This window comes from Acomys minous (assembly GCF_964271855.1).
Source record: "Acomys minous genome assembly, chromosome: 3".
Taxonomy (NCBI): domain Eukaryota; kingdom Metazoa; phylum Chordata; class Mammalia; order Rodentia; family Muridae; genus Acomys; species Acomys minous.
This window is the reverse complement of record NC_140485.1, coordinates 9,486,778-9,501,811: the sequence shown is the minus strand read 5'-3', so window position 1 is coordinate 9,501,811 and position 15,034 is coordinate 9,486,778. Positions and strand designations below refer to the sequence as shown.

At 43.9% G+C, this 15,034-nt stretch overlaps 1 long non-coding RNA gene across 1 annotated transcript; it reads right to left on the bottom strand.

The window, feature by feature from the left end:
• Positions 1 to 5,354: 5,354 nt before the first annotated feature.
• LOC311594281 lies at positions 5,355 to 14,106 on the bottom strand. The gene is made up of 3 exons (XR_014778024.1): positions 13,440 to 14,106; positions 13,188 to 13,350; positions 5,355 to 5,714 (listed from the first exon to the last, which is right to left on the bottom strand). It is a non-coding gene; the product is annotated as an uncharacterized lncRNA (long non-coding RNA).
• Positions 14,107 to 15,034: the final 928 nt, after the last annotated feature.

Here is a 15,034-nt window from a genome sequence, read left to right as displayed (position 1 = left end):
CTGTCTCAAAACCAGTCAGTCTAGTGGTGACACTTACCCTTAAGTTGTTCACTATACTTCATGCACATAAAACAAAACATGGGAGGTAGGAACACATTCTATTTATTAAATTAAGTATTGCACAAATATAGAATAATAAAGCCAATACTGAATTTTTAAAGATGCATTGCAGGTGTTCAACAAACGTTTGATTTTGTAAGTAGTAAATCCACACCAAAATGAGTGGCAGGTTAGCTGGCCGTGGGGGGTGCATGCCTTTAGTTCCAGCACTCGGGAGGCAGAGGCAGGTGGATCGCTGTGAGTTCGAGGCCAGCCTGGTCTACAAAGTGAGGCCAGGCCAGCCAAGGCTACACAGAGAAACCTTGTCTCAAAAACAAAACAAAACAAAACAAAACAAACAAACAAAAAAAGAGAGGCAGGCTAGATATAGAGCAAAGGTGGGAATTTCATGATTTGAGGTCCTTGTCAACTGGAACTTGAAGAGGCATCCTTGAGACACTGCAATTTCCTAATTTTTCTTGGGAGTTTGTTTTCTTTGGTTTGGCTGTTGAAATAGGCTTTCATAGCTGGGCATTGTGGCTCACGCCTTTAATCCCAGCACTTGGGAGACAGAGACAAGCAGATCTACAAAGCAAGTCCAGGACAGCCAAGGCTACACGGAGAAACCCTGTCTCAAAAAACAAACAAACAAACAAAAAAAAAAAAAAAGAAAAGAAAAGAAAAGGAAAACAACAACAACAACAAAAACAAAAACAGGCTTTCATATATGCCAGGTTGGTTCTGAACTTATATAGCCAAGGATGACCTCATACTTCTGGCAACTCTTCTGCCTCCACCTCCCCAGTGCTGTGACTATAGGTTTCTGCTTCCATACCACGCCTTACGTGATGCTGGGCATCAAGCACAGGCTCACACATGCTAGACAAGCATACTAACTACACTTCTAGCCCCCAACTTGTGTTTTTGACTGGGTATGTTTTGACTTGAATTACCGGAAGAATTTGCAACTAGAAAAACCTCGTTATGTTACAGAGCTAAATCTTAAGCAGCAAAATGGTAAATCGGTTAGCACCCGACAGCCTATTTCAGTAGGCCTTGTGACATTTGAGAGGCTTATGAGTTTCTCGGTGTGGAAGTACACATTGACTTGAACATGACCAAGAATTTGTTGCAACCATGACAATCACAGAGTGTTGGCATTAAAAGAAGGAGATGAACGGCTGGAGAGATGGCTCAGCGGTTAAGAGCACAGTCTGCTCTTCCAGAGGTCCTGAATTCAATTCCCCAGCAACCACATGGTGGTCCCAACCATCTATAATGAGAGCTGATGCCCTCTTCTGGCATGTACCATATATGCATATAAAACACTTGTACATAAATAAAAAAATAAAAATGAAAAAATAAAAAAGTTCTTGTCTTGACTCCCTCACAAGAAGGGGTAGTGACCTGGAATTCTAAGAAGAAGATGGAAAACTGCATTACTTTTAAAAGTCACCAAAAAGTCACGTGGATATAATCTCAGCACTCAGGAGGAGAAAGGAGCAGGAGCAGGGTTTCAAAGTTAACCTTGGTGATGTGAGACTCTGTCTTAAAGCGTACATAAGACAGTCATTCTGGCCAGGCAGTGGTGGCGCACACCTGTAATCCCAGCACTCAGGAGGCAGAGGCTGGAGGATCGCTGTGAGTTCGAGGCCAGCCTGGTCTACGAAGCAAGTCGAGGACAGCCAAGGCTACACAGAGAAACCCTGTCTCTTAAAAAAAAAAAAAAAGACAGTCATTCTGTTTGCTTGAATTTAACCCCCCGATTTGTCCCCAGGGACAGGGCACACCTGGTCTCACGTTGTGCTGCTGAAGCAGGGGAAATGCCAATTCGTAGTTTTAAAACAAGAAGGTAGAAGGAGGGCCAGTGGGGAAAGACACGTGCCAGACTTCATCCTTTGATAGCAGGGGCCAAGAAAATGTCAATTCCTTATTCAGTCTCACAGATACTTTTAGTGGCACAGTTGAGACTAGAAACCAAAGCCTCTTGGCTTGGAACACCACAGTCCTTCCAGGGTACAAATGTGCAATTTCTCCTGTCTGCTGTTTTTCTCTTTGATTTTCCTTTCTCCAAATTTTTGGAGATAAATTGTAGTTTTGGAGATCAAAGATTAAATCTCCACTTCAATAGTTGAGCAATGGAACACTGGAGACAAAGAAAGGAGAGAGAAGAAAAGTCTCATTGCAGTATGGCAGGCACTTCCTGCCCAGAAAACCTCAAGAGTCCAAGGCATTGGCTGCGATCTGTGCTTCGAAGACCTGAAACATTTTCTTCCGATGTCTTTTGGCTCTGAGGTCTTTAAATTACATTGCTCTTGAATTAGTTCCTAAAGGCCTTTTTATAAACACCGAGCTCTGTAATAAAAGAAAAAGAAAAGGAGGAGAATCAACTTTCAAAGTACAAGGAAAAGAAAACATCCTCACAAGTGGGTGAAACTTGATGGAACACACTAGGCAGGGAGCGTTGACTGAATAGATGGCATTAAGTTTGAAGAGCTGGGGTCTACTCTTTTTTTTTTTTTAAGATTTATTTATTTATTATTATGTATACAGTGCTCCGCCTGTATGTACACCTGCAGCCAGAGGAGGGCATCAGATCTCATTAGAGATGGTTGTGAGCCACCATGTGGTTGCTGGGAATTGAACTCATAACCTCTGGAAGAGCAGTCAGTGCTCTTAACCGCTGAGCCATCTCTCCAAGCCCCCCTGGAGCCTACTCTTTAGAGAGCTGTTTACAGAAAGATCAGCCCTCAGTGAAAGTGGAAAGGGGATGACGTCATTTTTGGTACCCCTGACCTGTCCCTCTGTGACCTTCCTGTAGCTGTCATCGTCCTGCTCTCTGCTCTCACCGTTGGCTTTCAATTCCTTCACAGACTTTGAAACGATCTGTGGAGACCCGAAGCGCTGAACCTTTCCTGTGCAGTCATGTGTGCGTCAAAGACTGACTCCGCTATAGGGATGTGTCACCTGAGGATGAGGTCAGAGGTCAACCTGTGCTGTGGTTTGCATATAATTTATATTTAAACATATTTTTGTGTGTGTTTGTTTGAGACACGGTTTCTCTGTGTAGCCTTGGCTGTCCTAGACTCCCTTTGTAGACCAGCCTGGCCTCACAGTGATCCGCTTGCCTCTGCCTCCCCGAGTGCTGGGATTAAAGGTGTGCGCCACCGCGTCCAGTTAGTTTGCTATACTTTGTACTGGAAAAGGATTATGTGTTGGGGCACTGGTTCCCAGTGTGGTGACGTGAGGGAGAGGTACAAACTTTTAAGATGTGGGTATTAGGTGCTTGGTGGTGCTGCCCTTGGGAAGTCCCCAGCCTTGGTATTTTGCTTTAGCACTGTAAAACAGACTAAAATGCCACGGGAATACCACATCCTGTGACTAACCAGTGATACAGTGCAGTGGCTCATGGCTGGAGAAGGAACCAGAAGAAGCCTGAAAGGCTATTCCGGTTTCTGATCTCACCACAGATTGGCCAAGTTTGTAATGAGCCTCACATTGCAATACTCTCTACCCAACCCTTGCCATATCCTCTTTCTTTACGTATGCCTTTAACTCAAGGGCCCTCTCCAATAAATTACTCAGGGAAGAATTGCTCTATATGTAGTATTTTGTTGGTAAAATTCTATAGGGTACATGACATGTTTTCTTTCTTTTTTAATGTTTATTTATTATTATTATTTTTAAATATTTTATTTAGTTTTAATCTATGTGCATTGGTGTGAAAGTGTCAGATCTTGGAGTTACAGACAGTTGTGAGCTGCCATGTGGGTGCTGGGAATTGAACCCGGGTCCTTTGGAAGAGCAGGCAGTGCTCTTAACCACTGAGCCATCTCTCCAGCCCCTGTTTATTTATTATTATGTACACATACATGGACTGCATGTATACCTGCAGTCCAGAAGAGCACATCAGATCACATTATAGGTAGTTGTGAGCCACCATGTGGTTGCTGGGAATTGAATGCAAAACCTATGGAAGAGCAGACAGGGCTCTTAGCTGCTGAGCCATCTCTCCAGCCCATGACATGTTTTCTTACTAGTATCTATTTTGAATGAGTGCTGTGCATATAGCTCGTTCATAGAGTTCCATGGAAAACCCTGTGTTGGATCCTCAGTATTGCAAAATTTAAAAACATTAGCTTACAACTTGTTCATAGGTAAACCACCTTTTCAATTGAGTTCTGTTGCTCAAAAGTCTTCTATTAACCATCTTGGGCTTAATTTCTTTTTTTAAAAGATTTAGTTATTTATTATTATTATTATTTCTGTCCTCGTGTACATCTGCAGATCAGAAGAGGGTACCAGATCTCATTATAGATGGTTGTGAACCACCATGAGGTTGTTGGAATTGAACTCAGAACCTTTGGAAGAGCAGACAGTACTCTTAACCTCTGAGCCATCTCTCCAGTCCGGGGTTAATTTCTTGAAATAAATATTTGTTAATTTAATGGATAAATGCATGCAGATGAAAGTGGCCAGACTAAGGTGCTGCAGTCATGCTTTGGGTGCCTGGCTGTCGCTTAGCCTGAAGACATCCTCTTGGCCTTTCCAGTTAGATGAGACACTATGTTTTCCTTTTGTGTGTATGTGTGTGCTAGTTTGAACTGGATTTTAGATAGAAGACTATGCACTTAGGAAAAAATTCTAAAAATTCTGGTATACCACAAAACCAACAGTTTTCCTTTTCTTTTTTTAATTAAAAAATTTATTTTGTATGCATTGGTGTTTTGCCTGCATGTATGTGCAAGGGAATCAATGGTTTTCAAATTTCCTAATGCCATGACTCTTTAATACAGTTCCTTTTATTTATTTATTTTTTTTTGAGACAAGGTCTCTCTGTGTTAGTCTTGGCTGTCTTGGAGTCACTTTGTAGACCAGGCTGGCCTCAAACTCACAGCGATTTGCCTGCCGCTGCCTCCCAAGTGCTGGGATTACAGGCGTGTTCCACCACACCCGGCTTACAGTTCCTCTTATTGTGGTGACCCCCAACCATAAAACTATTTTGTTGCTACTTCATAACTAATTTTGCTACAGTTATGAATCATAATGTAAATATCTGATATGCAGGATATCTGATATGTGACCCCTGTGAGGGTGTCAACCCACAGATTGAGAACCACTGCACAAGATCGTCTCTAACCCTGTTTCCCAAGCAGAAGCACAGTAAAAGTTCAACCGTGTCTACCTCATGTGTAGAGGTATAATCACAGGCCTTTCAGTAGTTCTATCATACCACACACCCGTGTAAACCCAACAGCCCATGGGTCACTGTCTCTGTAGACTTTTCATCAGAGCAGACTCCACTTGGCCTGTACTTGGGTGGGCTCTGACGTCCAACGGGTCCCACCTATTGTTACTTCTCCTGGTGCCATGATAAAACACTCTAGCAAAGCAATGTGAAGAAGGGGATAGTTTTAGCTCACAGTTCAATGCAGATTCCATCATGGTGGGAAGCTTGAGGCGGCTTTGACATCGTGTCTGAGCAGCGAATGCATGCTGCTGGCCCACTCACTTCCTCCACTTCATACAACTCAGGAGCCTCTGCACAGGGAATGGTCTCACCCACAGTGAGGACAGGTCACCCCCTCTTGACCAGCACCATCCAGATAGGCTAGCATGTCCAGGGGCCCATCGCCCAGAGGTCCATCTTTTGGGTGGTTCTAAATCCTGCCACACTGAAAATTAATATTAACAATCGGGGCAACAACTGGCTCCGTGAGCAGCGACACGTGTCATGAAGCTGGATGATCCAAGTGTAACCCACAGAAGCCTGGTAAGGCCTGAAAGAGAGAAGTGACTCCAGAATTGGCTTCTAACCTGCATATATATACACACAGCATGGAGCGCATGCCCCTCCCTCAGATACGCATATACGTAATAACAAATAAAATAAAATTAAAATAAATACTGTTATACCATAACTGTTGCACTATTCCCATTGGCCCTCCTATGCTGTGCCCAGGAGGACCTCAGCAGATAAAGCTTCAGCTGCCATGATGGAGACCTGACTGCCAGAAGGCACATCCAGGCGTGAGACCACTTCCCTTTCCTGTCTCCCTTTGTGGTTTTTCCATCAGTACTTCCTGTGACCTCATCCAGAACAGACTCCATGCCCTCAGATTCCTGTGTCAGGCTCTGTTTCTATATGATGAGAAGCGAGGAAAACCACGGCTTTTGACTGCTGGTAGACCAGCCTGTCTATGACGCATGTGAAAAAGACATTGCTGAGTTTTGATTAAAGTGCTTGGAACTTGTTATCAAGGTCATTTATCACCTAAACACCATGGTGACATCTGAGTTTATGACTATGTAATATGGTCCAGCGTTTTCTTTTTTTTTCCATACACGTTTTTGTTGTTGTTGTTATTTGCTTGTTTGTTTTTTTGAGACAGGGTTTCTCTGTATAGCCCTGGCTGTCTTGGACTCACTTTGTAGACCAGGCTGGCCTCGAACTCACAAAGATCCACTTGCCTCTGCCTCCCAAGTGCTGGGATTAAAGGTGTGCACCATCACCGCCTGGCCACGATTTGTTTTTTTAAAATAATGATGAATGTGTCCTCTTGAATGTATTCTATCCATAAAAGGACAAACATCCCTAACCGTGCCGTCTTACCTTAAACACAGCTGAAAGTGAGAGCTCATTATAGAATGAGCCCACTCCACCCTCCTCTTCAGTGTGAATACTAATGCATATGGCTCCACTCAATGGCAGAGCCACTGGAGATGGTTGGGGTCAAGTGTGTTTACGATGGCTTAGAGCAACTCTTTCACAAGAGCAGGTGACAAGTGAGAGCACCCTTAATGAGCCAAGCATGAGTCTAAAATCTAACTGTTCTTGACATCAGACCCAGCCGTAAGCACACCGCTAAAACAAAGAGGAAATGGAGAATCTTCCCCGAAGTTTTCTGCTAGCCTGCCGGCCTCCATTGGTCCTATCAGCAGCACTGTGCTGGCGGTATGGGTGTTATATTCAAAAGCAGAGCAGACTAAGCTGCAGCGGACAGTTTGGCAGCTTTCTTAGACTACAGCTGTTTTCCTGTGCTGCATCTTGACCATGTCCCATTCCTTGCAGTGTCATTGGGAGAATTTCTACCACCCCTCTCTCTCTCTGCCATTTTCCCTCTGGATCATGCATGTTGCATTGACTTAAGGCAATGAATTGTGATTTCTTTTCTTTTCTTTCTTAAAAAAAATATATATATATATATATATTATATATATATTATATATAATATATTAACCTTAGTTAACCTGGGGCAGGGTAGATATTAATCCCCTAAACTACCTCCCATATTGGAGCAGGAATGGATTCCTGCCCCAATCCCATTCCATTTGCTTCTAATAATTTCTATGGAGCTGCCTCCTATCCATAATCCCAAATACTTGCTAATGCTCTTCCTCTGGGCTGAACCCTCCATCCACGCCAGCCATGTGCTTCTTCCTTTCTCTAACCCATGGTGCAGCCTCCTCCTTCCTGCTCGTCTCCTCAGCTCTCCCTCTTTCCCAAGATCCTCTCTGTGTCCCTCTTTCTTTTCTTTTCTTTTTTCTTTCTTTCTTTGTTGTTGTTGTTTTTGTTTTTCAAGGTAGGGTTTCTCTGTGTAGCCTTGGCTGGCCTGAAACTTACCCTGTAGACCAGGCTGGCCTCAAACTTAGAGATCCACTTGCTTCTGCCTCCTGAATGCTGGGATTAAAGGTGTGCACCACTGCCACCTGGCTTGTGACTTATTTATCTATTTCTTTTACTGTAACAAAACACTTGAGGCCAAGTGTTCTCTAAAGTATGGAAATTTATTTCTCATGTGTCTAAAAGCCCAAAATCAAAATGCCAGCACATGGGCTGGTAATGGTTTCACTGCTACAGCCGCTATCTGAAGACAGGACAACAGGCCTGCTGAAGACTGAGTAAAATTTGTCATAAGGATGCCAAACACCCAATGGCCTCTTTACTACGTAAAAGCCTGGTTCAGACTGTTGATCTTTTTTTTTTTTTTTTTTTTGGTTTTTCGAGACAGGGTCTCTCTGTGTAGCCTTGGCCGTCCTGGACTCACTTTGTAGACCAGGCTGGCCTCGAACTCACAGCGATCCGCCTACCTCTGCCTCCCAAGTGCTGGGATTAAAGGCGTGCGCCACCACGCCCGGCTCAGACTGTTGATCTTAATGTTATCATATGGACAGCATTTTGGAAATGGCATGGTCCAGCCACAGAATAACTCATATTGTGTTTGCTGTTTCGTCTCAATTTCCAACATCAGTCACAGAGCCATGGAAGACCCAAGTTGCAGATACAGGTTCAAAAGAATGCTTCCTGCTTCCTCCCATGATCATCGAGGATGAAATGTCAATCTTGTGGGATGGGTTGACTTGAGAAGTCAGTTCCATATGCAATGGTGTGAATGTGGAAGTCAAAGAACGTCTTTGCAGGACCTATGCAGGACCACTCACTGCATAGACTGAGAAATGACTGATTTGGGGAGAAAGAGTTCTACCTCACATATTTACTGGAGTAAAATGGCACTGTACTGTAGAAGCACATAGACATATTAAAATCATATCAGGAAAATCGGGCCCAAGAACTTTAGGTACATCAGAGTAAGGAACAGGTTTAACATCCTCGTCTGTACCCCATAAAGAGGCAGACACCTAACACCGCGATGACAGTGGGCCCAGATCTCTGACTTCCTGCTTAGTAACTCTTTCTCAACAACAGTTTAATAAGAAGAAATGGAACACACATTAAATAAGAACAGGGAAAATCCCAAGAGTGTGATTATTCAACAGCCCCATGAAATCTATGTGTTTTTTTTTGTTGTTGTTGGCGGGGGCAGGGGCGGAGACAGGGTTCTCTGTGTAGCCCTCGCTGTCCTGGACTTACTTTGTAGACCAGGCTGGCCTTGAACTTATAGTGATCCACCTGCTTCTGCCTCCTGAGTGCTGGGATTACAGGAGTGTGCCACGACCATAAATCTGAAGTCTATGTCTTGATAGTATTTCTTTGTAGAGCAGAGGAAGGTAGAGGGATGGAGGTTAAATTTAACAGGTAAAAAAGATGAATAGGTCCAAGAAACAAAAAATTACCTTTTAAGTAATTTCCACTGTAATTTATTGGGTTTTTAAAAAAGAAATTTATGTGTGTGTGTATGTATGTATGTGTGTATGTGTACACATGCACTCATGTGAGAATAGAAACAAGACAGTAACCAGTGATCCTCTACTGTCTCTGATTCTGTTCCTGCCTCTGGGTTCCTGCCTTGAGTTCCTGTCCTGACTTTTCTCAGTGATGGAAAGTGACATGGAACTATAAACTGAAATAAGCCCTTTACTACCCGGTTGTGTTGGATCATCGTGAATGTCATAGCAATAGAAAGCAAACTACAAACAGGGCAGTGGTGGTGTGTACCTTTAATCCCAGCACTCAGGAGGCAGAGGCAGGTGGATCCCTGTGAGTTCGAGGCCAGCCTGGTCTACAATGTGAGTCCAGGACAGCCAAGGCTACACAGAGAAACCCTGTCTCGAAAAAGCAAAAAAACAAAAAACAAAAAACAAAAACAAAACCTAAGAAAAGACAAAAAGAAAGCAAACTATGACAATTGTGTTAAAATATCATATTTGGGGAATATCGTTTTCTGAGCTCCAACGCACACCTACCTTCTTGAACTATAAAGGAAACGCACAACCAAACATTAGGCAGGATTTAGGGAATCCTGTTGAGAGGGAGAGGAAGGATTGTAGGTGGTAGAGGGGTCAGGGACACCATAAGAAAACCCTCAGAGTCAACAAACCTAGACTCATAGGATCTCACTGCAACTGAGCTGACAATCAGAGAGCCTGCATGGGTCTGATCTTGGACCCCTGTATATATGTTATAGCTGTGTAGCTTGGTGTTTTTATAAGACTCCTAAAAGAGGAAGTGGGGCTGTTTCTGACACTTTTGCCTGCCTTGGGGACCCTTGTTTTACTACTGGGTTGCCTTGTCTAGCCTTAATAAGAGGAGAGGTGCCTAATATTGCAACTTGATGTGCCATGTTTGGTTGATACCCCCGGAAGGCCTGCCTTTTTCTGAAGGGAAACAGCAGGGTAAAAGGGAAGGAAAGAGGTGAAGTGAAGGGTGGAGAAGGTGGGGGGCAGACGGGGGGAGGGACGGTGTTGGGGATGGAGGCCATATGGCCAATGTTCAGCCATCTTGTCAGAGTGTACACCTTTAGGCTCCTATTTCTCCAGCAGTCTGTCATTTACCAGAAACCAGATGACCCTGTCGTGGTTCGGCAGTTAGACACCTGTTGTGGTTTATTGTGGAGGACGGTCATTCTAAGACCCCCGAGCTCATAGTAAAAGCTACTCCTTTTTGGTTATAAACTAGCTTTTCCAGTAAGACTACTGGTAAAATCAGATTAAAGGCCAGCTGCCTGCGAGCAGCAGTTCCAGGAACTTTTTCCTGACTAACCTGATCTTTTACAACTTCCCTCTCTCTCTGGAATTTCTCCCTCTTCTGTGATTATATCAGCTGTAAAAGTAGACACCTGCTGGAGCATTCCAGTGTTAGGTATCCATAGCAACCCTTGCTTACACAAATACCCATGCCCCTATGCCTATAAAAACTCTGTGAAATTTTTCAATAAATGGGGCTTGATCAGAACCCAGACTTGCCCTCATTTCTTTGTGTCTCCTGTCCCCCCACTTGTCTTCCCCCTCCACAGATACCCATTGAAGACTCCGTGGGCCAGGACAGGAGGGAAGGGATACTGGAGTCAGGATATAATATAAGACAGAATAAATTAACACAAAATTTAAAAAGAAGCACGCAGGCATGCACTCACGCCTGCGCACACACACATACACACAACACACACACACACACACACACACACATGAAAGGAAAGAAGGGATGCAGTAGGGAGAAATAGAGGGAGACAGGTCAGAGAGAGTGAGAGCAGAAGACACAGCTTTGAGCTTCTGTCTGCAGCAGCCTGAGATCTTTTTAGAGACTTCTGCTTAAAGATTCTGTTTGTTTGTTTGGTTTGGGGTATTCTCCTTTGTTTTTTTTTCTTTAATTCATTTGATCTGCATTGGTGTTTTGCCTGCATATATGTCTGTGTGAGGGTGTTGGGTCTCCTGGAATTGGAGGTATAGGCAGCTATGAGCTGCCATGTGGGTGCTCAGAATTGAACCTGGGTCCTCTGGAAGAGTAGCTAGTGCTCTTAACCGCTGAGCCATCTCTCCAGCCCACTTTGTTTTGTTTATTTGTTTGGATTTTTTCTTTTCATTTCATTGTGGTAAGAATTATGCAGTATAGTCATTTTAATATAAATGATTCAGTGCTCAGAGGTTTATTACTTTCACAATGTTGTGCAATATCCATTTATATCTACTTTCAAAATGTTTTCGTCACTCCAAAAGGAAAGTCTATTAAGCCCTTTCTCAATCACCTCCTTCTTCTCTCAGCTTCTCCAAATCTGTGTCTTGCCTCTGTTACTTTGCCTATTTTAGATATTTCAAAGAGTGAAATTGTTCAATACTTGTCCCGGGGGTAGCTTAAAGGTGGTCCAGTCACTAGCATGCTTCACTGCACACTTGAGGACCTGAGTTCAATTCCCAGCACCTATATGAAAATGTAGGACATAGTGGTGTGCCCTTGTGGCCCCTCACCAGTGAGGTTGGAACAGATGTCTCCCGGGAGCTCACCGGCCAGCCTGTCTTGCCTAATTGGTGAATGTCAAGGCAATGGGAAACCGTGTCTCAAAGGAAGTGGGCAGAGTTCCTGGGGCTGACATGCAAGGTTGCTTTTTGGCTTCTGCGTGTGCACGCATGTGTGCGCGTGCACACACACACACACGTATAAAAATACTTCTCCTTTTGTATATGGCTTATTTAATTTGGCATGATGTTTATTCATTTTGTGGCATGAATCAGTGATTCTTTTCTTCTTATAGCCACATAATATTTCACTGTTTAACTTGTTCACAGTATAATTTGCTTAGTCATTCATGAGCTGATGTATCTGTGGTTGTTTTCAGCTTTTGGCTACTATAAGTATTGTTGCAATAGGCATGAATATATATATATGCCTATATACATCAGAGCTCATGAAATATTTATTTGTTTGTTCTGTGTATGTGTGTGTTCACCATAAAATATGTATGAAGGTCAGAGGACAGCTTTTCAGAAGCTGACTGTTTCCACATCACTGATGTAAGGTCTCTTCTTGTTTCTGTTTCACTGCACACTGCAGGATAGCTAACCTAGCCTTCTGGGCGACTCTCCTGTCTTCCGCTCCCATCTTGCCTTAGGAATGTTGGAATCATAGATGTGTTCCACCACGTCCAGCCTTTTTTATGTGGGTTTTGACAATCAAAGTCATATAATCAGTGTGGCACACCTTTTTATCTTCTGAACAAGCCCAAGTTCATGAAGTCTTTTTTGTTTTGTTTTGTTTTTGTTTCTCTGTGTAGCCCTGGCTGTCCTGCACTTGCTTTGTAGACCAGGTTGGCTTCGAACTCACAGTGATCCACCTGCCTCTGCCTCCCAAGTGCTGGGATTAAAGGCATATGCCACCACTGCCCGGCCCGAGTTCATGAAGTCGTAATATCCATTGAGGGATTAAAATAAATTCTCAGCTGAAGCACACCCAAAGCTTGGACTTCTAAGATCCAAGAACAAATTCCTCTGTCTTCTCACTATTTTAGAATGGATTTTTGTCAACTTGAAAGAACACTGATGACTCCAAACCTTCTAAACATATTTGAAAGTGTGGTCTTCTGAATCTATAGAAAACATCCTGCTCATTAAGAATACTTTTTGAAACAAGACCAAGTAAAAATTCTCTGAAGGTCTCCGAAGGTCAAGCCCCACCCCCACCTCACCCCGACTCCCCATCCCCAAGGAAGCTTGAATAAGCATTTGCAACATTTCTGAACTACCAGAGTGAGCTCAGCTAAGCGGAGAACATTCCTGAGCTGAATCTACCACCACAATGGGAAAATCATAGCAGAGTCTGGAGCCAGAAGCTTTAGTGCAAGCCAGGGCGAAAAGAGATGCGAGGCACTTTGAACTAGAAGCTTGAAAAGCAGATCTTTCCTAAGTCAACGGGTAATCCTTTTTAGCACCCCATCAGCTCAGAAGTCCCCAGCCACTCACGCTCTCTTTGCTCTCACCATTTGCTTCCTGTCATCCGTCTTTCATCTCTTGTGGTCACAGGAATGCCAGTGTTTTCTTTTCAAAGGGCTTCTAGGGATTGCCTTCGGTTTGCTTGGTTAAATCCTCCACCGCACACACTTCTTCAAAGGGATACTGCATCTCATTCCTGCTGGAGAAAACCTGAACAGGGAGAGGAGTTACTGCTGACAACTCATCTTTAAAAAGCAGCGGGGCTCTGCTTTGTGTTAATCTTGAAGTCCATGGCTTACCTGCTTAGCGAGAACACAAACTGGAGCTGAGTTTTTTCTGGCTCCCAGAAGCTGATGTCAGCAATGGGTTTGTAGTGTTGTCTGCTGTTTGTGTGTCTCTAATCTCTTCCTCTTCCTCAGGACCACCCTGGGTTGCGAATCACGTTCCTGACTCCAGACAGGGAACTCAGGAGCAAGGCATGACAACTCAGTACGGACCGTTCTCTTACGTTAGAGTGGATTTAGGAGCTGGCAGTCATTTGGAAGAATTACGTCTAGAGTCATGCTTAAAGAGCACAAGGACGAGAAGGGGGAAGAGGAAGAAGTGGGGTGGAAGGGGAGACGTTCTTGGCTTATGTTACTGAAAGTCAGGACTTTCATTTGGGGTGTTGCTTAAGCGAACTGAAGATATCTCAAGGCCTGGCCCCTTCCCATCTCTCCACGCTGGCAAGATCAAAATGGTTGCTACAAGCTCTCAGGGCTTCATGCTGGCTTTCTGTCACACAAAGAAAGGCGCTCGGGAGTTCCACTTGAATGCTCTGATATAGGCCGCATGCTTGTCTCTGTGCCAGTCATGTAGCCATGGGGGAGGAGTAAGACGCATGAGGCCAGAAGACATGGCCATTCCAAGAGCCGGAACTGTAGTCAGAACTCCCTACCCCAATCCTGGACCACCAGAGTCCCAAGAAGAAACTTTGAGCCATTGATAAAGGGAGTGATTAAAAAAAAAAAAAGAAAAAGGGAGTGATTATTTGGCAGGAAACCAATGAATGTTCATGTTCATGTCCCAGGGGCTGGACACCTCTGTACCTTCATAATTCCCCCTTTATCCACATTTTCTATGAGTTGATATCCTAGTTTCCTTTCTGTTGCTGTGATCAAACTCCTTGACTGAAAAATACTGAGCAGGCTAGGGAGATGGCTCAGCAGTTAAGAACACTGGCTGAACCCCCAGAGGCCAGAGTTTGGTCTCTAACCCACATCAGGCCACCCATAACCACCTGGAACACCAGTTCCAGGGGACCTGACACTCTCCTTCTGGCTTCCACAGGTCCTGCATGTACATGTTTTGTAGATACACATGCAGGCAAAACACTAATACACACAAAATAAAGAGAAAAATGTCAAAGCAATTTAGGGGAGGCAAGGTCTTTTTTTTTTTTTTTTTTTTTTTTTTTTTTTTTTTTTTAAGCTTTCAAGCTATAGTCCATCATTAAGGGGAGTCAGGGCCAGAACTGAAAACAGGAACTAGAAGCAGAAACCATGGTGGAATACTGGCTATGGACTCACTCACGGGCTCATGCTTTCTCATGTCAAGACTACATGCCCAGGGAATGGTGCTACCCACAGTGGGTTGGTGCCTTTCACATCAATTAACAATAGAGACAGTAATCCCCCAGAGACATCCCATAGGCCAGTGTGACCTGGGCCATCCTGCAATTGAGATTCCTTTCTCAGGTGACTCCAGGCCGCGTCAAGTAGACAATTAGCTCTAATGAGGACAGTTGAGTTCTGCTATTTAGAGCCAAAGAGTTACTAAGAGGAGCAAGAGGAACAAGAGGAACAAAGCCATCAGTAGTTTAAACTAATGGTAGAACACAGTGGGATCTGTCTCA